This window comes from Colius striatus, chromosome 1 (assembly GCF_028858725.1).
Source record: "Colius striatus isolate bColStr4 chromosome 1, bColStr4.1.hap1, whole genome shotgun sequence".
Classification (NCBI taxonomy): Eukaryota; Metazoa; Chordata; class Aves; order Coliiformes; family Coliidae; genus Colius; species Colius striatus.
This window is the reverse complement of record NC_084759.1, coordinates 79,033,505-79,057,119: the sequence shown is the minus strand read 5'-3', so window position 1 is coordinate 79,057,119 and position 23,615 is coordinate 79,033,505. Positions and strand designations below refer to the sequence as shown.

The 23,615-nt window shown below is 44.2% G+C and overlaps 1 protein-coding gene across 5 annotated transcripts in view; it reads right to left on the bottom strand.

The window, feature by feature from the left end:
- RAI2 (retinoic acid induced 2) overlaps positions 1–5,316 on the bottom strand; it is a 46,876-nt gene extending 41,560 nt beyond the window's left edge. For 2 of the 5 annotated variants that reach the window (XM_061999294.1, XM_061999302.1), the window contains exon 1: positions 5,167–5,316. The gene's annotated coding sequence lies outside the window, so the exon portion shown is untranslated. Of the gene's footprint in view, positions 1–4,453; positions 4,474–4,547; positions 4,763–5,166 lie in introns of those variants that run through there. The other 3 variants (XM_061999310.1, XM_061999319.1, XM_061999327.1) reach the window with 3 other exon arrangements.
- Between the last annotated feature and the right edge of the window lie 18,299 nt (positions 5,317–23,615).

The window sequence follows — 23,615 nt, the reverse complement described above, 5'->3', positions numbered from 1 at the left end:
AGGATTTCCAAACAACGACATGCACAGGTTGTGATCAATGACAAGCAGTGGTATTGGGACCAGTACTGTTTAATATCTTCATAAACAGCACAGACAGTAGTGTCAACCCTCCTTCAACAAGTTTGCAAGTGATACTATGCTGAGATGTGTGGTTAAAACACCTGAGGGACCTGGACAAGCTTGAGAAGTGGGCTCACATGAACGTGATGACATTCAACAAGGCCAAGTACAAGGTCTTGCACTTGATTTGGAGCAATCCCTGGTATAAATACAGACTATGGGAAGAAAGGATTTAGAGTGGCCATGTGGAGAAGGGCTTGGTGGTATTTGAGGATGAAAAGCTGGACATGAGCCAGCAATGTGCACTTGCAGCCCAGCGAGCCAACCATATCCTGGGCTGCATCAAAAGAAGTGTTGCCATCAGATTGAGGGAAGCGATTCTCCCCCTCTTCTCTTATTAGACCCACCTGGAATACTGCATCCAGCTCTGAGAATTCCAGCATTGGAAGGACATGGAGCTGTTGGAGCAACTCCAGAGGAGGGCCACAAAGATGATCAGAGGGGTGAAACACTTCTCCTATGAAGACAAGCTGAGAGAGTTGGGGTTGTTCAGTCTGGAGATGAGAAGGCTCTGAGGAGACAGCCAGTAGCAGCCTTCCAGTACTTCAGGGGGGTTTATAAGAAAGATAAGGACAAACTATTTACAAGGGCATATAGTAATAGAACAAGGGCTATTGGCTTCAAACCAAAGGAGAGTAGATTTAGATTAAGAAGAAGTTCTTCCTGTGAGGGAGGTGAGACATTGGAACAGGTTGTCCAGAGAGGCTGCAGATGCCCTATCCCTGGAAGTGTTCATGGTCAGGTTGGACAGACCTTTGAGCAACCTGGTCTTGTTAAAGATGTCCCTGCTCATTGCAGGTGGGTTGGAATTCTAGATGATCTTTAAAGGTTCCTTTTAACTCAAACTTTATATGATTCTATTAACCAATAAAAATAAAAGGGTAATGGAAACAGGTCCAGCTGAGATGGGTTCACTCACTTGCACACAAACAGTTGAGTGGGGAGCAGTATCTACCACGGAGATCACCTATGACACCCCAACACTCACAGGACTGTCAAAATCCCACAGACATGACCCTGTAAACTCACTCCATCCACGTTACAGCCATGCTCTGCACATTAAAGGACAGCATGGATGGACCTGTTTGGAGAAATAAACAAACACAAAAGCCCAGAACTAACAAGAAACACTAAATCATCCAGCAGAGCAGTTCCTCCACTGAGTGGCCTATTTACAAAGTTGCTCAGTGCCCCGGGAGGGATGGGCAATATTGAAAACCCAAGAATGGAAATTCCCAAGGAGAACCAAGCCAGGTTTAATAACCCTCAGCCCAGGACCTCTCACACAGCCACCTCCACTTTGAAACCTAGAGTCTGCTGGAAGGATTTAGGCTTAGAGCTTTGAACAAAAAATAAGGAAAACTTTCTTCCTGAAGACATTCTATGAAACCCAAGCAATGCTGAGAAGTGTTTTACTGCATTGTTATTCTGTAGATGCCATTTCTGGAGGCGTGACCCAGAGCAGCCTCATCTCCAAACAAAGCCATTCGCGGCTAGCACCACACATGGCCAACCAACTCCCTCCACTCAAAACAAAATAAATAAATAAAATAAAGCAAGTACCCCCATAAATCATTCATCCATCCCAGTTTCATAACGAGAGTATTTGTCAGCTTCCATTTTGCTTTGCTTTCTCCAGCTGCCTGCTCTACAAAGCCACCATTTCAGCTGCCTCTGCACTCAGACTTGGCGGGCACGCTGTGCCACAGCAGCTCCCGCATCCCCATCCTCCTGCCTGTGGAGAGAATGGCCACCCCTCTCACCCAAACCCTCACACACACACTGCCAGAGATTTTTCAGGAGCATTTAAAAAAAAAAAAAAAAAGTTATTTTCTTTTTTTTATCAGCAGCTGTGAGGCACCCATCAGATGTATTCAACTCCTGTAACAATCACGTGATTTATGTAGAAGTAATTGGGGTTAAACTATCTGCCACATCAAACTCTTCACATTTGGCCCCATCTTTAGGACCTAGAAACATCTGAAATAAATAAAGCCACGTGTCATTTAACAGGATCTGGGCTTAATTAGGATCATTCTGGATTTTATGGGAGAAATCTTGTACTGCCAGCTTTATGTGGCTAGTCCATCACTTGCAAGGTTATCTGCTTTTTTTTTTCCCCCTCCAACCTAAGTATCTACATCAAAATATTTCTATTTCCACAGAGCTTTTCTTTTTTTTTTTCTATAATCCTCCAACCAGCCGGATGACAACCCCTCCTTATCTTTGGCTGTCTTCCATGCTAAAATAAGAATGCTGTTGTTATGCCGAGGGAGCTGCACCCTTCCACCTCCGTTCCCTCCCGATGTGCACACAGCTGGCTGCGCAGGAATGCCCGAGGTGCCATTTTCCGGTCATTTTTCTGTGATGTTGTTGCAATTTACCCTCTAGCTATGATTTGTGTTTCTAAATCACACCAGGCCTCTCTCGTGCCACGGATCTTACAAACCTCAAGTGACAGACGATCTCTGTCCCAAAGAGCTGGTGATACTCTGCCCATTTTCACTGCCACTGCTTCCCTGTCTTGACGTAGGCTAGTCAACACGAGGGCGAGCACGCAGCCAAACACTGCTCGAGTGATGCCGGGCGATTTGATTAGCAGCAGAGAATGACTGGATTAGAAGAGGGATAGGATTAGAGACCGATGAATCCTTGTGAGGCTGCTATGTCTGTATTATTGGCTCCAGCAGCAGCATTTGAATGTCAAACCCGTATTCCCTTAGAGCAGCTAGGTGCCACCTATCACAGGTTTCAGACTGCCATATGCAAGGCAGGTGGGGAAGGCAAAGTTTTGAGTTAGGGTCTGAACTGACAGCCCGGTATAGACAAGCCATTGGCAGGCCACGGGTAAACACGAGGGGAGGGAGGCAGGGGAACATGAAATGATTTGCCCAGAGCTACACGGGCAGTTTGTGGCAGAAGCAGAAACGGGAGCCAGATTTTCTTAAAAAAAAAGATTAAAAAAATGAGTTCCTCACGCAGGAGATGAGCCAGAAGCCTTCGTTACATGCAAATGCATTTTTCCCCTGTAATTCACACCGCTGCAGGCTCTGCACAGAAAACATCAGCTTCCCAAAGTTGTAACGTGTTCAGCATGACCTGCTCATCGCACACACTCACGCCCGCTACATGACTAGATCCATCCTCCAGCCCGTGCTTGCCATTCTGCCCATGCCTATCACAAAGGCTCATCACTAGCATTTTCGGTAGGAAGTGATCAGGGCCCTGCAACAGCCATCACTGGGATGATTCCTCGTCTGACATGGATAGCTCTGGCTACTGGAGCACCTCCAAAATTTAACATATACACGGAAACTCAACACCGCTCTCCAGCTAATTCGAAGCAATTATCCCCACTTCAAATTTGGCTTCAATCATCTGTCAAGGTGAAAGAGATTTCAGCCTCTCCACGAGATTCCCATTATTACAGAAACGCTACAAAATTCATCAGAGATGCCAAGGATGAAATAGTGAGGGTGCATTAATTGCACAGGCAGCTGTACGAGAGCCGGGCAGGAAAACATGCAGGCTCTCAGCTGCCTCCACGACTAGTTACTGTAGTTACATTTGATTAACCAGAGCCACTCTCAGAGTCACAAGAGGGAAGGGAAGGCTTTTTCAAATTTACACATTAAAAAAACCCATAAGTGTGCCAATTTTTCCACCCTATACTAATGTCTTGCCTGAAACACTTCAGTCAGTAGCATATTTCTGAGGGTATCTTTACACGTTAAGGAAATTTGTTAGTGATAAATGACATGAGAGGTTGCTTAGAAAAATACAGGAGTAATTCCCCATCAAGTTTAAACGAAAAACATCTGAAGAATTAATGGGCAACCAGATACTCTCTCTTCTTTAAAGGTACATCCCTGTTAGACAACGTTTTGGATCCTGCGTTATTTTAAAACCAGACTTTTGATGGAGAATGGCACGCGAGGAAACTAACATCAACAACAGCGACTAAATCAAATCAAAGCCAAACCAATCTCTTAAAGGCGGCGGGGCGGGGGAGGAGGGAAGAAACAGGGCGGGGGGGGGGGGGGGGGGGAAGACAAGAAAAAGAAGAGGTAAGGCTAACAACTGCCCTGCAACTCCTGCACAGGGCGCCTGCACCCTGCAGCATCTCCCGCGAGGGATGCCGAACTTCTGGAGCACCACACTTCAACCCGACACCCACCGCCACGCACGCCCGGAGCGCAGCCACGCCACTGACCCACGCCCTGCCACAGCCTCAGCCAGAGAGGGGGAAAAAAAAGCCATTAAGCGCAGGTGACAGTTCATCCTCCCGGCAGCCTTCGCCGAGAAGCCGGGCGACAGCGGGAGGAATTTCTACCTCAACTTCGGGAGGGTAAATTCTCTTCCTCGCTTGTGACCGGCTACGAGAGGGACACCGAAACATCCCCATTACCGCCCATCTTGAAACCCACCCTACATTTGTTTTAATCTCCTGCTTCCAGAATGAGGAAAACGGGTACTTAAAGCCGCTGCGACCCTCCCCTCAGTGTGTCTTCCTCCAGTGGGGCAGGAGCCGTGGCAGAGGCGGGCGGGGGGCGGGTGGTGGTGCCGATGGCTCGCCGCGCCACGCTCCCCGCGCACCCACGGGCGTGATTTTGGAGAAGTTGCGCAGGCAGGAGGAGGAAGGCGGAGGGAGGTGGTGGGGGTGTTGTCTCTGCTCGTGTGGTCACGGTCTCGCCCCGTCCCTCTCCCCGCCTCGGTCCTCAGTGCCACCACCACCACCCCCCTCCCGCCCCCGCCCCGCCAAGCCACCGCCGCAGCCCCACTGCCGGGACAACCCGCACAAAGCCGCCGCCGGGGTCTCGCTCAGCGCCACCAGAAACAATAGTCACGGGCCGAAGCGAAGACCGCGGAACCTTCCCGCCGCCCTCCCCACGGTACCGCAGGGCCCGGCGGCGGGTGAGAAGAAGAAGGAGTAAGGAGATGGGGGGAGCGGGAGAAGGATTCCCGCAAAACGCCGTCGCCGCCAACCTGTCACTGCTCACACCCGCCCGGTGGTTATCGGTGCTCAGCCGCTCCCTCGGTACCTACCTCCGCTGAGAAGCTACGGAAGCCCCTAACCGGGTTCCATGGAGGGGTAGGGGGTAGGACGGACAGACCCGAAGCCGCCGCCCGCCTCTGTCAACCGCCGCCGGGGACGCGCCGCCCCTGCCCTGCCCGGTACCGCGTCCCGCGCCGGGCGGGGCGGGGCGGGGCGAGGGGCGGGGGCTGCCTCCGGCCTCTCTCCGCCCACAGGCCAGCGTCCCGCCCCCTCGCCGCCGCGTGCCTGCCCCCCCGTGCCTCCGCACACCGCGCCGCCGGCTCCCTGGGGACGCGTTTTGGCGAGGAGGCGGGGGATGAGGGGGCGTGCCGGCAATGGCTACGTGGGGTAAACACCACTGAGGGTCCCCGCGTAGCCCCCTCAGCCTTTTCGGGGACAACCTCGACTCCTGTGAGGACGCTGCATCAGGCAGCGTTAATAAATCTAAGGGATTTTTTTTTCGTTTCCTGCTTACTTGAAGTTTTTGACCTCCTCTCTGCCGCTATCTCAGATTGAGGACGTTTCTAATTTCCTATTTCTTTTTTTTTTAATCTCCTCCTTCCTCACGCTTTCCCTCTCTCTTAAAAAATAGTTTTCCTCCTTCTTTTCCTCCATTGTACCCATTTTATCCTATAGATTCGGAATATCCCAAGCCCCCTGACTGTGTGCTCTGGGCTTTCGAATGGTTTTTTCTCAAGGGCAAAAGAGTTTTTCCTAGGTTTCAAATGGCTGTTAGTGTCGCCAGCAGCTTATTGGAGGGTGCGGTGCATTAAACTAAATCCGTGGCTAGTGTTACATAATATGCCCTCGAATGTACATAAAAGATGATTGTAATTCCATCTGGATTTCTGTTGATATTAGCAAACCGCTCGAGATTTCCTCTTGCGGTTTAATGGGCGTTTCAGAACCTTTGACTGGTGCTGGATCAAACAGATTATGATTTAAGAAAGGGTAAAGCACACGCACTCATGACATTGTAGGAATTAGTGGAAGAAGGAAAAAAAAAATCCTTAGTAGGTCATCTGCCTAATCCATCTTCCGAAAGAGAGTAAGAATGCCCCTCCATAGGATAATTTATGGGCATTTGTCTAGTTTTCTTTCAAATGTTCCAAATATGTGGCTTCCGCATTGCCCGTAGGAATTTAGGTCAAACTGCCTAAGAGTGAGTTTTGTAGCATCTCAGGATTCGACATCCACTGCTGTTACTCCAAGTAGTTGTGTTGTTTTGTTGTTTGTTTTTTTTTTTTTTACTGAAACAGCACAACTGTGCAGTTGCAGTTGGTAATTTCTTCCTTGCTGATCAGCATGGAAAGATTTTGGCCATCATTTCCTCCAGGTTGAGAGCCCAGGGATAAGCACCGCTGGGAAAATGTCAGCTCCGTGCTAAGTGTGGCCAAAAGAGTGACTCAAATGTCAGGACTTGTTAGGAGGCCAATGGAGAGGAAAACAGATTTTACACCTCTCTGCAAGTCTATGGTGCACCTGCGCCCTGGATACTGCTGGAGCTCTGGTCGCACCATCACGAGAAGGGCACATCAGAGCTGGAGAAGGTTCACAGGAAGTTAGTAGTGATGGTTTGTGATTAAAAATGACTTTCCAGCTAGCTGGCAAGAGGCACCTGGGGGCACATGTGACAAAAGTTCCTCAACTCTTGAGCAGAGTGCAGGGAGAATGAACAGGGACTGCTGCCCTGACTTCTAACACAAGCAGCAGAGGCCATTAAATGAAGGGAGCAGGCGGCCACTTTGCTTGACTGTACGGAGGCAACTCTTCACACCATCACAGCTGTGGAGCCCCTTGCCATCTGGCACCAGGCAGTTGATGTCGTTTAGATGGGAGAATGGATAAAAGTATGGAGGAGAAATCCACAGAGGACAGCCAAACCAGAAATGGCTCAGAAAGGTTCCTTCACTACAAATGATTCATGTCTGGGCTTGCCCTGTTCTTGCACTCTCCCCTAGGTGTCCATTGGTAGCCACAGTTTACCTGCCCGTAGTGAATACACCTCTCAGATTTAATGTCACATCTGCTTTAATTTTGTACTGCCCACAGCTTTTCTATACACCTGTATTGCATAGAATTAAATACTAAAAGGGATGAGTGGCTTTCTGGAAGGTATCAGGTGGAGGAGTCTTGTAAACAGACAGCTGAGAATGCTGTCAACGAAATGGGCTGTTTGGGACAGTGGTCAGGAACATGAGGGGGAGGTGATGGCTCAAATATACAAAACAACTGACTTTAAACAGCTGTATTTAAGAGTGGAAAAAGGTTGTCTTTTGGAAGAATGGAGGGGTTAGTGTTTCAGGGCTGTCAGCTATCACATGAATGCTTGGATTACATTACCACCTTTCCGTCAAGAGCTGGAAAAGCTGTTGTCAAATGTATTCATTAAGGTATGTGTGGACTATGTCATGTTGCACGTGCAATGGAATATGTACAGGTATGAAAGCATGAGCCTATTGTCTTAAGCTCTTGGGAAGGAGTGGAGAGGATGACACTGGTACCGATGTCGTAAGCTCATAACAGCGTAAACCTGTAATTCAGAATTCAGTTCTTGAAGATGTCTGCTCGTTTCAGTGGGAGAGTGGCAATGCTGTACCAGCACACAGCATGTCATGGAAGTTGGAAGTGTCAAAGCCTACTGGAAAAGCCATCATTATGCATTGAGTCACTGAAGAGAAGGTCAATGGTTGCAAACAAGTTTCTCTCACCCTTCTAAAATGTGACAGAAATAATCAAATCTAGCTGTGGCCCGGGGACAATGACCTTAATTTCAAATCAATCAAAAAACCCTCTGTCAATGGCAGCTGATTGCCCCGTTCACATCTCAGGCTGGTGTTCTCCTAGGCCTGCCATCATCAGTGCTGTTACACAAGTGGGTAAACATTATGTCATCTTCTTGTCTCTCCTTTGTATCTTTGAAGTTGAGATAGCATGGCCTCCAACACTTCTCTGTGATTCAGACAGAGGAATTTTTCCTGTGCACTAGTTTATAAAGCTGTACAGTCATGTCTCAGCATTTCTTCTTTATCCATGCAGCTTCTCCAAAATTTACCAGTTCAGTGGTTTGTGTCTTGGTACAACGCCAGAAGAAAAAGCTGCTCTGGTGAGGTGGGTTGACACACAGGAGGCAAACTAGAGCAAGAATGAAAATAAAGGAGCCCAAACTATGTACGTGAGTGACCTTAGTCAAGTGACTTGTGGACATAATCCTTTAGGGGGCTGACCACATATATTACTTTCACAGTGTTCATGCAGGCAAAAGTATTCAGGTAGATCAGGATAGTCACCGTTTGCCTGTCAGGTTGTTCATCCTTCACCCAAATCTCAACACAAATTCAGGCATGTAGCACTTCTAAACTCTCACATAAGCTTTGTTATAAAGTTAGGTGGCTAAGGTAACTATATAGAGAGGATTTGCATCAACTTTATGTATTGCCTGTGCTGATAAGCATACCAATGAGCTGTTACTCTTTCCTTTTGAAAGACATGGAAAGCAGTCGGCAATATCATTCATCTTGCCCTATTACTTGATCTTGTGGAAACGCTTTGATCCTGTGACAACACTGTACAGTGGCAAAATTAATGCTGCCAGGTGTGATTATTCACATAGCAATCCAGGTTGCATTGCAAGCTTTAAATTGGAATAATAAATTCTATATAAGCACTCACATTACAAAAGCTGGGTGGGGAGAATGGACAGACAGGTGCACACGTTCTATCTGTTGTGAACTTTTGGAGCACAGTGAGAGTGCTCACTGCACCTAAAACGGGTTCTGAGCAGATGCAAGGTTCATAGTGACAAAGGTGATTTTTTTGGTTTTTGTTTAACAATATATAGGCAATAGGAAGCCTGTGGCAAGCCTGAATTGAGTACTAAGCAGCTTTAAAATTGTTTAAGGCATTATCTATTATAAGGAAGTTTATAAAGCTCCATCTCCATTATTTGAGTTTTCACAAGGTCATAATCCACTTGACCCTCGTGGTTTATTTCATCACTATTGTCCCTCAGAGGAATTATAACCTTTACCATTACCACTTGCTAAATATATCAAGAGGTTTTAGTGATATTATCATAAATCACTGAGCTCAGCTTTGTTGCTTGTAATGTGACCATAGTGCCTACTGATTTTTGATGCAGTGATTGTCAGCCTGAACTAGTTGTATTTTAAAAATTAATTTATAATAAGAGCACACACTAACAGATATGAAAATATTTTGGCTTTTCTTTTGCATTTTAAAATGCCTTTTTTTCTGAGGTCATCTGATCTTTGAATGCTAGATTTTTAGGAAACATTTATAGGATCAAACATGAAAAATGTACTCAAGGATATTCAAATCAAGCATGGTCTCTTCAGGTAGTGTTAGTCTCACAATTGTTTCTCTTTTCAATTAAATGTATGAGCATTCACTAGAAATCATGTCATAATTTCTTCTGAAAGTAGTTATTGAGAAGAGCAAAGATATCAGAAGTGGGCCAGGTGCGTTAACTCTGTGGCATTTTAAAAGGACGAGCTATGGGGAAGCTAATGACAAGTGAGAATTTTGGATAAGGTTAATGCACGTAACTATGTTGCTTCTCACAATTCAATCTGTTTTCCAGCAGAAAGTGGGTCCCATGTTAGTCCCAAGAGATCTGAAAGATAATTTGCCATTAAAAAGATGTGCTACTGAAGCCAATTTGCAGCTGCAGGTAAAGATCAGCTAGGATCAGATGTTGGCCTCAAAACCATTTTGACAAGACATATGTTGTAAAATGGTAACTGGGATTCAGTCAAGCTACTTCTACCTCCAAGAAAGCTTCACCAGTGCTGTAAATCAGGCTTTCTTACTGGAAATGCTGGGATCCAAAACTGTGTGAGATTCTTCTTTGTAGCAGCACCTGCAAAAAAAGTTTATGTCTGACATGATATTATGGGGCAGGTCTGAGAATACAGTACCATTTCAGTTAATATACGGCAAAACACCTGGAAACAAACATGCCTCTTCTGATGAAAACCTGGAGATCTGTCTTTGAAAAAGAGGAGGAGGAGCTTTCTGTCTGTATTCTATGGGCCTTGCCACTGTGGCAGGTAGGGATATAAGGGTGCACTTCTGCATCCCCCACCTCCCCACCAACCCACAGGTTTGCATGCTTACAGTGTATTAATTGACATCTGAGCTAGTCACTCTTCAAACTTTATGGCCAGTGGATAGAAATAGGCACTTTCAAGATGCAATTCATTTGACCTTTCTCAGCCATCTACTTTAGGAAAAGATAAATCGCTCCCCCAAGTGTCTGTGTTTCTCCACTGACCACGGAAGGACCAGAGAGTGATTAGTTCAGAGGCAGGTGTTTATATTGCAGGCAATTAGGCAAATCTCAAACTGATTTTTCTGCAATGCTGCTCTCACATTGACGATTGAAGTGCTTTACCAAGATTTTAAATTTTATATAATCAGTGTATAAAATAACATATTTTTTTCCCTTCTTTTACAGCCTTTGTTTTTGAGAACAATTGTGCCAGCAGGACCTGCATGTTGTATCAGAGTTGATCATGTTGTTGCTCTGTTCAGAACTGTTTTCAGCTACAGAGAAATTGAGCTCCAGTGAGAAATTGGCAATTTCTGCACTATTTCGCCCTGTGACTCTTGCCAAATACTTGTCTGATTTAATGTAAAGGTGGAAGAAGGGCATATGTTACACCAGCAAAATAAATACGTCATTAGGAACATCTTTCATCATTGTGTATGACTAGAAAACAAAGTCGAATACGCACACAATTTTGCTTTTAGTTGATCATAGGACAAGTTTCTAAATACTGTTAGTAATAAAAGATCTATGGCAGTGAGAGTCACTGTACTGCCATAAGCCCATTGAGCCCATGTACAGTACATCTCAGAAAAGGCCCAAGGCTCAGATGTCTATCTCTATGTTCTTGTATCCCCAACAAGCAGTGAATAATGCATTAGTTTTGCTTCAAGCATCCTATTTTGAATATGCTCTAGCCAGAATTATTAACTTACATGTAGTGTATATTGTTAACGGAGGTCATGCTCTGTGCCCATCTAATGCTGGCTCCAGAAGTGCCTTTCTGCACAGAAAGGTTTCACTAGAAATTCTTCTGACTGATTGTCACCACGGGGCCCTCCAAGATTTGTATATTGTGGGGCCAGATCCAGCTGGAGTTGGTGGAAATGTCCCTGCAAACACCACAACTCTTTGGCTCAGTCCTGAAATATTCAACAAAGCAAGGGGAAAGGACCTTTTACATTACACTGACCTGGGAGGACTTTCTGTCCTCATACTGTTCTGTTGGAACCCTGAGATGGAGGGAGGGGTGTGGAGTCTCCTTTTTTGGAGATTTTCGAGAGCCACCTGTACATGTTCCTGTGTGACCTGATCTAGATGAACCTTCTTTAGCAGGGTATTGGACTGGGTGATCTCTGAAGGTCCTTCCAACCCCTACCATTCTGTGATTCTGTGAGACTGTCCATCCCTTTACCTAGGCACTCTGATGTGTGTGTGGAGCTGTACTGAGAACATCTGAAGCCATGTAATAACAAATAATCCCCCTAGAGCTGTCCTGCACTTGGATAAGGTGAGGATAGCCTGAAGACAGCCTTTCTTAAATTCTTAGGTCTTGACGATGGGCAGGGGTACCCCAGTACTGATCATGGTCCCAGTCATCTGCCAAGTGGAAACTTGTTTGAGAAAGGATCTGCGTGGCTGAGTCCTGCAATTAGATCACAGTCTTGGTTGCAGTAAAGCTGTACCACCATCTCCTTCGGCAGCCATGGTGGTCTAAAATGAGAATTAGCTTGCAAAGAGTTAAAAAGAGAGCAGTCTTTAAGATAAAGGTTATCATTTGCAAAAGACTAGGCGTATACACACACATGTGTATGTGCACACATACACATGCACTCATGCACACATCCCTTATTTAAGTTTCCACGGCTACCCTTGGTGCAACGCAGCCAGCTGTTAGATCCAAAATAGCAACGAGTGCACATCATACGCCCTCTGTATTACCATTTGAAAGGGACAGTTCCTTGGGAGGATGGGAATTTGACAGGATATGAATATGTCTGAGACTCTATTAGGCACTAATTCAGCGGGACTGGCTGAATGAGATGAAGAAGCAATGAGGAAGAGAGAATCTCTTCAAATTTGAGCTGATTGGTAATTTTGATGAAAGCCCTTTAGTCTCATTCAGTGACTGTTAATTACCTCTGGAAATTAACATTTATTTTTCTCTTCAGGAAATGTTGTTTGCCTGCCAATATGGAAAGATTAATTAAATTCTTCCATGGATGAAGGTGAAAGTAGGGTCCTTGTGGTCAGTGTGCATTTTGGCTGTGGAGGAGGGGATATCATGACAAATCCTCCTTTGAAAAGAGCAGTCCAGCTCTTTCCTCTTGTGTTTTCACAGGAAAATAAGCATGTCCTTGTCCTTGTGGCATGAGGCTGGCCTGTTAGATGCTTTCAGTGGGGAAGTCTGAGTATGGGAGAGCTATGAAAGAGGGGAGAGATGGACAGTGATGACTAAACAGCTTGGAAGTAAATTAGGGGAAGCCTCTTGCTCCACCCAAGGAGAATTAGTAATTTGGGACAAAAGTATCTCTGCTTAAATCAAATGGAAACCCTCAGGTTAGACTCATTTGTATAAAGTATCACAAAAGTTAACTGATTAAAAATAAGAGATAACTCGAACCTTACATTCATAAGTAGTTCACAAACACAACAGTTTCTCCTAACAGTTCTCATTTATTTGATCTTGGCTCAGCCTCAAAAGCTGCTTTTTTCAACACTAATGATGGCCCCTCCACCGCTCAAGAGTTTATTTCCAATATCCACTATTATGCCACTCATTCCTGTTGTGCAGAAGAAAAAAAAGGAAAGAGAGAGCAATGTCTCAGGGAAACTCCTGTATGTGGTTGGTACGGGCATTTGATTGAATTCCTGATTTATAGCTGTCAAACAAGTATCTGAGTGTAGTTGCTAAAAATCAAGCAACATTGTAAAAGGAAAGGAGTACTCTCCTCCTTGGTTTTGGGGTTTTTTTTGTTTGTTTTGGTTTTTTTTTCTGAAAGGAAGTCCTTGCATTAAGTTATAATGAGAGATTTAATAGATGGAAAGTCACTTGGAAGCCTGGTGTGCAGAGAGATTTCAGGCTGCCTCTGTTATGCTTGCAGGGAGGAAATGAGGGAGCTGAGAAGAAGATCAGCATCAGGAAGGAGGCAGACAGGTCAAACGGACAGGCTTTCCAGAAGCAACCTAACTGAGAGCAAACAAGCAGCTGCAGTCAATCAAAACCAGAAGGGCAGCCAGCTCCAGAGCTTGCTCCTGGTTTGCAGAGCGAGCCAAATCATCCCATGAGAAGCTGCTCGTGTGCTCCCTGCTTCCATGTGGCACCAGAGCGGCAAGCTGGCTGACAAGTGGTGTTGCCAGGAGGATGACAGCTGGGTTGGGAGAAGGATGCCAGTCTGCATGCCAGCATTCCCACCTGCAAAGCTGTCCTTGCTGCCTCCCTATCCAGCACCCTGCAAGGCACATCTGGGTGCTTGAATGGGGACTTCAGAAAGGAGGTGTCCAGGAAAAGCAAGAATTTGGGGGCTGATCCTGGTCTCAGGCTGGAATATTCTTCACACTTCTGCTGTGATCAGCCACAGGCCAATGCAGCAAAGAAAAACGCAGCCCTCACTAGCTTCACTTACTTTGATCAGAGGGATTTCTGCCCAACAGAGGCATGTGATGCTGTCCTGGAGGTTTAGTCAGCAGCAATATTGAAGAGTTGAAGGGTTGCACTTTAAAGGCTTTCTCATGGTTGAAAGGCTAGTCCGTTTTGGTACTTCACCATTCTCTATACACAGTGAAGAGGAAAGTATACCTTGCACCAATGGCAGATCTCACACAGTTTACAGATTTTACCTCTAGTCTGCTTTCCAGCATGTTTTGAGATCAATACAGGAAAGCAGCAAGCTGCCAGTGTCTGCTATATTTTGGATAAACTAGAATCATGGAATGGTTTAAGTTGGAGTGGACCTTAAAGATCATCTAGTTCCAACACCCTGCCATGGGCAAGGACATCTTCCACTAGACCAGGCTGCTCAAAGCCCCATCCAACCTGTCCTTGGACACTTCCAGGGATGGAGCATCCATAACCTCTCCAGAAAACCTGTTCCAGTGCCTCACCTCCCTCACAGGGAAGAACTTCTTCCTCACATCTAATCTAAATCTCCTCTCAATTTGAAGCAATTACCATTGTCCTATCACTACATGCTCTTGTAAATGTCCTTCTCAAAGGTTGCTGCCAGTCAATGGCAGGATATTTTGCTTACAATGAATTTGGAGATCGGTGACATAGACTCTTTTCAGCTGAATCCATATTGTGGAGAACCACTAGAAATTATGCAGACAGGCAGCAAGGAGAAGAGAAGACAGAGGGGGGATCCTATTAATATTTATAAGTATATAAATGGTGAATGTCAGGAGGTTGGGACATATCTTTTTTCTGTTGTATCTAGCAATAGGGCAAGGGGTAATGGGATAAAGCTGGAACACAAAAAGTTCCATTTAAACATAAGAAAAAACTATTTTACTGTGAGGCTGAGGGAGCCCTGGCACAGGCTGCCCAGGGAGGGTGTGGAGTCCCCTTCCTTAGAGGTTTTCAGGATCCTCCTGGACACATTCCTGTGTGACCTGATCTAGATGGACCTGCTTCTGCAGGGGTGTTGGACTAGATGATCTCTAAAGGTCCCTTCCAACCCCTACCATTCTATGATTCTATGAAAAGTGATATGAACAGAGATGATGAGATGGAAAAGAGTAAGAAACTCACATAGGACACATTTGTTCAGAGGCCAATATGGAAAAACAAAGAAGATAATTTTCTACAGGGTCTAACCAGCCTAGACTCTCTTTTTTAGTAGCTTTTAAATAGTCACACATGGACAAATGTATAATTTCCAAAGAAAAACGTGGAAAGTCTCAGTTATGCTCTTAAAAAGATTTTCTGTTTATTTCCCACCTAAATCTCTTTACCAAGTTGGATCTGCTTCTGAAATTTACTTCTTTGAAATTACAGCTTTTTGACAAATTTGTTATTTGCCAAAAAAATTCTCACAGCTTTAATAAAAAAAAACCCAAACAACCGAAATTCAATGGACTGGAAGGAGTCCAGTGGGCTTTGATTCAGGCCTTGTAAAGCAGCATATAAACATTTTCTGTATGCTTTAGGAAAGCAGATGACTCCTGAGTCCTCTGCAGTCTCTGCATATAAGAAGGGAGCTGAGCACATGGAGAAATACCTAATTACATTTATTTAATCTTCAGTTAAGAAGGCAAGCTAGATCTCCTTCAGCCTCTGTCACTGATGTCAGGCTGTCATGATTATAATCACAAACCCTTTTTCCTCTTATTTGGTACACAACTCCAAGCATCCCAAAGTACATTTAAAGGTAAGTAAATAACTCCATGAGCAAAAGAAATGAATGTACATTAAGTGAAACAGAGACTACTGAGGCTACCTGAAATAATTCTGTCTTATTTGAACTTGCTTTTGGTTTGTCTGCCTTCAACTAATCATGTTATAGCAAATAGGAACATAGAGGTGCTATGATAACAGCTCTTATGGCAAATGTGGTTTTCAGGCTGATGAAGCTAAAATGCAATGTTTGAAGTCTAATGGCAAGTGAGAGAGAAAACACCTATTAGACATGTTAGATGAGCAATGTTATCTACTTCTTAAAACATATTGGCTTGAAAACCATCTTCTGAAACAGAAAGAGATTTACACATATATACATGTGATGGAAAGAAACATAGGTAAATAGATACACACATGTATATGTATCTGATGTATATGTATATGTATATGTATATGTATATGTATATGTATATGTATATGTATATGTATATGTATATGTATATGTATATGTATATGTATATGTATATGTATATGTATATGTATATGCAAGCACTGAAGAAATGGTTCAGAACTGAATCAGAGATGCATATGCACATATTTTTATATGTGCTTCTTGCTGCAACTTTCTTTTCATTGTGTGGAAGAGTTCACCAAATTATTTACCCACTATGTTTACAATATTACCTGCTCTTCATAGAACAGCCACAATACTGTCTTTCTACAAAGCTCAAAGAGCCTTGTCCCTCTCTGGCAACTGGGATTTTGTGATGGCTCCTACAAGAACAGCCAGTGCATGAGTAATATTCAGAGCCTGGCACCCCATGCCATCATGATTCCACGAGACATTATTTTATGATGCAAATGCACTCTGACCTCCATAGCATGCAATATATCAAATGTATAATGTATGCAAAAATGATCCCAATAAGGGAGGAGGTAAATAAATTTGTTATGATTTTAATGATATGCATTTTAAATGTCACTTTTGCTGAGCAATTAGGGTCTGAAGAGAGTGACCTTTGCACAGTGCCCTAATTGTCCTGAGGCATGGTACTTCTCCATGCATTTATTACTGCCTTACGTGATAAAGTGTAGACAATACAATGTAAGTCCATCATTCGGGGTAGAGACCTTTCTGTCCGAGACACACAATAAAAGCAAGACTGTACAAACATTTGGCCACAGGAATGCTGTGTGAGAAGCAAGAGATATTATTTATTGAAATGCACTGGCCCAGTTGAGCAAGTACAAATCTGTTTCCACTCAAGAACTGCTCACAATTCAAATGCTTATCTTGTGAGCATGATTTTGCCCACTGAACTCCTTGTCAATGGGAATCCAGTTGCCACTAGAAGCAATTAGCAGCTCCTCCTGCACACTTTACTCAGGTTGCAAAGGGCTGGGCCTGTGACCCCAAGGTACATATGCGCCCTCCCAACACACTCACACACACACACAGACACACACACACACACACACATGCACAACTTGGGCTGGGGATTTCTACCTGGATAGCAAAAGACAAAGGGGACCAAACTCCCAGACCATAGTTTGGCATACTCCCCTTCCCCTTGCTCCCCAGGTGATCAGCGTGGCATCTAGCCAAGCCAGGGGACATTGGCCACATTGTTCACCGGGGCATGAGAACACCTTTTTAGACACCAGAGCAACTGCCCAGGGATATGGTGGGCTCATCATCCCTGGAGATATTTAAAAGATGCATAGATGAGGTTCTGAGGGACATGGTTTAGTGACAGTGTTAAGTTAGCAGTTGATTTTAAAGGTTTTTTTCCAACTAGAATGATTCTATGATTCTATGGTCTTCTCCTTACCCATCCTTACTGCTGGATTCTGCCACAAGCCCAGCAGCTTCCAGAGCACCATCTAATCTCAGGTGAGCTCATCCTCTGATTCAGGTTTAAGATATTCTACCTACTTGGTCAAACCAAGAAGAGAGGTTTTAACTAGTGAAATGTGACCCCTCTAAGTCTCTCATTACCGATAGCAGTTTGAAAGGCAGTCTGTTGGACAGAGGAGTGACCCACATTGCAAAGCAGTCCCTCTCCTGTAACTGCAGTGGCAAAAGAGGAGTAAATCCATAGGCCTTCCACCTCTTGTGCATCCACTGCTGTTGCTGCCGCTTGAGTATGGGAACTATCTACACTTCAGGTCTAGGGTGCTAAAGTATTACCTTTACATGTCAGGCATTTTAGCATGTGGTAAAATTTAATTGCACGTAGGAAATAGTAAAATACAGGACTCTGGTTTGGCAAAGAGGAACATTGAAATAATGTAGTAATGGGCAAGGTCTACCTTCCAGCCACGCCTTTGTAAGCACTACCATAAACACTGGACGTTGTGTGGCATTCATAAACATGTCATGTCTTACCAGAGAGAGCAATGGCTTATACAGAGTCTTTTTTCCCTTCAACATTTTTCTTTCAATATTTATAACAAGTCAGTGTTGACAAAAGCTGAGTCTTCGGTGGAGACTGCCAGAATATCCTGCTGGTCTGACAGCAGGTGGTAAGGGTGGCGAGAGGACCGACAGCTCTGTGTCACCAAGGAAGCCCCTCTCCAAGCTGGAAGGCTGACCCTAGCAAAGGATCTTCAGACAATCTCCATATCTAATTCATTCTTGGGTTTATTTCTAGCAAGGCTGTGAAACATTAGGCAGATGGCTAATATTTTCTTTCACTATCAGTCTCTGTTGGATTCAGACCAATGATGTAAATATAAACAGCTCTGGCTCTTGGTCACCAAAGTCTCCCGCCATCAGCCCTCCCAGAGAGGGGTTATTTAAATGAACTAGGGAAATGGACATCAGTGAGTAAAACAAATCAATTTACCACACAGACTGGAGAACAGATCTCTTGAACTGAGTACTCAATTTTGCCGTCGCTAGCTCACATTCGAGGGGATTCATTTGTTTGCTACGTGCCTGGTGTTTGGTGACTTTGCAGGATGGGAGAAGTGTTGGAGTATTTAGGACAGTGTGTGTTTTAGGCCATCTGGCATGTTTGAGACACATATGGAGCTCTTGCAATATTGAAATGTTGAACGATTGAAGCCCAGACCTGGTGGTCTGCCCAAGTCTAGCTGTATTTCCATGGTATGAGTCCTTATTCCAGTGAATTCAGGGAAAAATTCAAATAATTGATTAACAGCCTAGCACTGTTTTGTGCCACTTCTTTCCAGTGTGCCCATATGTGTGGTTTACTGCCACCAGTTCTACACTGTCCTTGCATTTGCAGGCTCTGATGCATTCACCGTGTTACTGTAGGGTGTTGAAGCCTGCTATAGCCCAGGTAAAGATAAATCTTTGAATAGAACCAGAGAATTGTTTCAGCTGGAAGAGACTTTTAATATCATCAAGTCCAGCCTTTGTCCCAGCCCTATCAAACACTAGACCATTTCCCTAAGTTCAACATCCACTCATCTTATAAACACCTACGTCGGGAACCTTGCTGGGGTTTTTACCTCTCACAGAGTAGAAAAGGGAAATATGGCAGAGTAGATGAAGTATAAAAAGTGAGACCAAAAATGGTACATTCCAGGCTTAACTATTTAAAACCTCAGCTTCTGGAAAATTTCACATTCCAAAGTGGAGAAACCCTGTGGCATCTTTGTTCCCAGCTGTGATGGGGACTTTAAATCAGAGATTTATGTAACATTAATAGGAGAAATAGCTACTGTAATCTCAAGCAGCACGTTCCATCTCAGGAACATTTGCAGGTAAGCAGCAGTCCTATCACACATTGGAGAATCTTTTAGTTTTCATGTCTTCCAAAAGGCTCTCTGCTTGTTTGTTTACAATGTTACATGTCTCAGGTCTTTCCTTGTGGTTGGGTTGTTTTGCTATACCAAATGGTTGTGCATAGGGGTGGAATGGTGTTGGCATTATTCTGGCTCTTTATACAGCTGAAGCCTGTAGGAACCCTTGTGAGCAATGGCTTCAGACAGGGATAAGAAAGAAAAAAAAAAAGAAAGCAAGCATATACAGATTTCTAGATCATGCATTAAAAATGATTCTGAAGTATTATCATGGATTAATTTAATGCTGCCACAGGCAGACTGTGTTTCAGTGATCACTGAGCAGACAGAGGAATAGTTCATAGGGTGTAAATGAATGAGGAGACTGCTAAAAAAGAAAGCACGCAAATTATAGGCAGAGATATTCAATACCCTCATTTAAAACACTAAGTCTAGAAAGGGAGTCTAGTCTGCATCAGGGGGTTATATTCTCACGTAACCCTGCAAGAATACCCATGTTTTACATTTAAAGTATTACAAGGAATATCTATTCAGCCTATGCTGCCTTTCAGAGGTAAAATAAACAGATGCTAAGTAAATAGAATGAATACAATTAAACAGTGTTTACTTGTATCTAGACTTCTGAGAGCCTGATGTTTTCTTCATTTTTTAATCAGAATTTTCTGAAAGCATAGACTATTTAAAAAAAAAAAAGCCAGACAGAATCCTTCTTCCCCCCTCTGGTGATTTTTTCTCAACCACTTGCGCTTTCACTGTGCTGCTGGAGTAGCTGGGAGACAATTGGAGGTTATTTTTAGCCTGACTCACTCTGTAAAGCTGACATTTGTAGGTTAGGCGTACCAGTTGCCGGCTGCTTCTTCTGCATCTTCCTTAAATAAACACCTTCTAAACAGTTGGACATCTTCCTCCTCCTTCCCCACTCTTTCCCTATAAGTATCAAAGTACTAAATCCACATTGTATCTGTCAACATTTTCAGTTGAGCTGCGTTAAAAGCATCATTTAAGAGGCACAGTCAGCTCATATCCTCTCACACAGCTGGAAAAACCCAATGCAATGCAGTTCTTCTGCACCTCTGATCTGCTCCTAATGGAGCACAACACACTCAGCGTCCCATTAAAGCACACAGGAGAACCAGACCAGACTGCTGTGTTAGATTCATCTGCCAAAGGTCCCCATGAGGTCCAGACCAGCAGATCCCCTTTTCTGCTTGCTATGTTCTATGAGAAAATGGACATCAAGGGGAATTTTTCTGCCCAAAGCCCGTGTCCCCCCAGAGAAGGGGATGCTCAGGAGCACTGTGCACTGTGGCCTGCATTTCTAGGTCTTGCCTTTTTTCATCCTTGTCCACTGAAGGTGGAGAAAATGAGATGTGTTTAAGAGTATCATAGAATCATTTGGGTTAGAAAAAACCTTTAAGATCATTGAGTCCAACCACTAACCTAACACTGCCAAGCCCACCACTAAACCATGTCCCTAAATAGCTGTAAAATTGCTGGTGAATCCCACCTCTGGGGAGTTATGTGAGTGTGGGCATGCAGGTACTCCCGGTGAGCATCATTGCTGCAAAAGAGGCAGGAGGGTATGGGACACCATGGGCAGCAGCCTGAGGGGGCTGGGGTGTAAATCCCTGGGATGGATTTGACCGCTGGGTCAGGGAGCTGGAGAAGACCTGGTTGTACAACAGACTCTGCACTGCAGATATTCATTGCTCCTAAGCCTTAGCACTTAGCAGCATGGCAAATTTAAATCACTGAGCTTTCAACTCTGAACTCTCTCAATCTGCTGGAGTTTATGGAAACACAAAGACCTTCTAAGCCCAAGGAGGAAAGATGGTTACTAAAATCAGAATTCAACAGCAGATTAGATTATGAAACTGCCATTAACCTACTCTATGTTATAATCTCAAATCCTTCTAATATATTTGGCATGCAACAGTACAAACAGTATTTTCCACTTTAAATTAAGGCTGAACAGAAATCCTTTTTCCAATCAACCTCTTTTTTTTTTCCCCTGGTGCTTTTGAGGGACTAATTTTAAAATTAACATCTTCATGCAAATTGCAGCCTAAATAAATCCAGGCACATAATCTTTTAGGGCAAAATCCATTTTTTCCAGTTGAGACCACATATGGGCCCCATGCCAGGTAAATTCTGGTGTGCAGTCTAGTGAAATCCATTCGCAACCACCCCATGAAGACAGAGTTCTGCTGTCTTGATCAGTGTGATGCTCCTACTGGGATTTATGAACACAGGGGTGACCACAGACCTCCACAATGCTCATGCTGTATCACCCTTTTATGCCCTGCTAACTCATATTCCCACTATGGTCCATTTATGACAACTTCAAAACATCCTTCCAAAGAACTGAGTGGAGGGAGACAAAACATGGGGGGCTGGACCCCCACCTCCTTCCATGTAGCCCGACGGCATGAGACATCCAGGAAACACTTGTCTGATCCTTTACACCAGCGTCACCTGTATGTAACACTGAACTGGATTGCTTTAGCAGAAATAAGTGCTATTCTCATCCCATCAAAGCAGGAAGGAGGAGTGAGACCAAAGCCAGGGTCACGGGACGTGGGGCTGCTGGGAGACCAGAACAGCTTAGGCAAGGACATGGTTGAGGTATAAATAATCTTTAGAGGGAGGCATTGCTGAACGGGGTGACCAAATAAAGGAACAGACAACCCAAAGCAATCCAACCAAACCCACCAGATTTTTCTTAACTCTATAACTTCTGTTGGATTGAGGTAAAATTAAATTTTATTAGACTCTCTCTTTCTTAATGAGATTTCAGTGGTCCCAACAGTGTAGTGCTCTTGGTTGACATAAGAGAGCATGCTTTGAGTGCACTACCCAGGTTGGTTAGTGTGCCTTGATTCATGTTCATAGAAGCCCAGTGTTGTTGTAGCTCTGCCATCCTGGAAATATTCCACCTCAGGAAGCAGTGCTGTGCTGAAGTCAGGGAGCACCTCTTGCTCTTGTGTGCACCGGCAGGGAAACCTGAGCCTAGTGGTAGGAGGTGTGCTGTCTCTGTTCATTTCTCCAGCAGTAAGCAGGATTGGACCTGTGTTTAATAAATGTACACCTGTTATTTTATTTCCCAGAAGTGTTTGCCACAGTGATAGAGACCTCATGAGTGCACAAAAGCATCCTCTCCCTACAATAGCAAAATAATATTACAAAGGTCGCATTGCCAGGGCCTCTCTTACCCATCACTACCTCCTTTGTTTGCCCAGAAACAAACCTCCTCAAAATTCAGACCCTTAAAGCAGTGAAACGAAAATCAAAAGCAGAAATTTAGAAGGAAGGAAATGTGTTAACCAGTTAATTAAGTGATTGATGTTACTTTGTTCATTCTCACCCCACAGTCAGCATCAGTTGAGAAGAATTTACTTTCAAGAGAAACGATAGCAATGAAATACATGACAGAGTAGCCCAGGTATTAATTAGTAAGGGATAAAGTGACTGTTCATTGGGAATTTTTTTTTGGCATATCTGCAACTGATTTATATTTTTGTCAGTCCAAACCCTGGGCTGCCTAAAAACATCTTCACTAAATGTAACATCCACATCCCCCTGGTTTAAAAAGCAGCAGAAATCTGAGATACAACCAGCATTCATTTTCTATTATGCAAATATAACTTCACAGTATGACACATCTGTAAGGCTTCATTTGGTTCCCCCCTGGCACAGTAAGCATCTGCAGCTTTAATGCCTTTGATATACTGTTTTTGATTAGATTAAAGATGATATTTATAGTAATTTCGGTAATGTCATTAGCTGTCACTGGAGTATCCTCCAATGTTTTGTTTCCTCCATATGTTTTGCAGAAAGGATAATGAAATTTGACTGTCCTGCAGCTTGGGCATAATAGCTTTGTTTGGGAGCAGGGTTATGTGGGATCAGTCGGTACACATCAAGTGGAAATGGTGATGAGCTAGTGGGCTCTTTAAGCTGTGCATGACAAGCCTGCCCTCTGTGCTTGCCACCGTGCCCTTCCTTCTCCATCCCTCCAGAGACAAGTTTGTCTTCTCTGTCAGTTGGCTGAAAATGCGTTACTTGTCTGTGGGGTCAGGTCAGGAGGGACGGATGGAAGGGCAGGCAGACGGGAGGGATAAGACTTATGAAGAGTGACTACAGATCACCAGGATCTTTAGCAGAGAGAGGAAAATCCTGGAAAATATGATGACAAGCAATAAATATTTTCAGTTTAACAGTTTAAACAAAGGTGGGGAACTATTTATGGTAGAACAGCTAGTGTTGGCCAAAGGTCA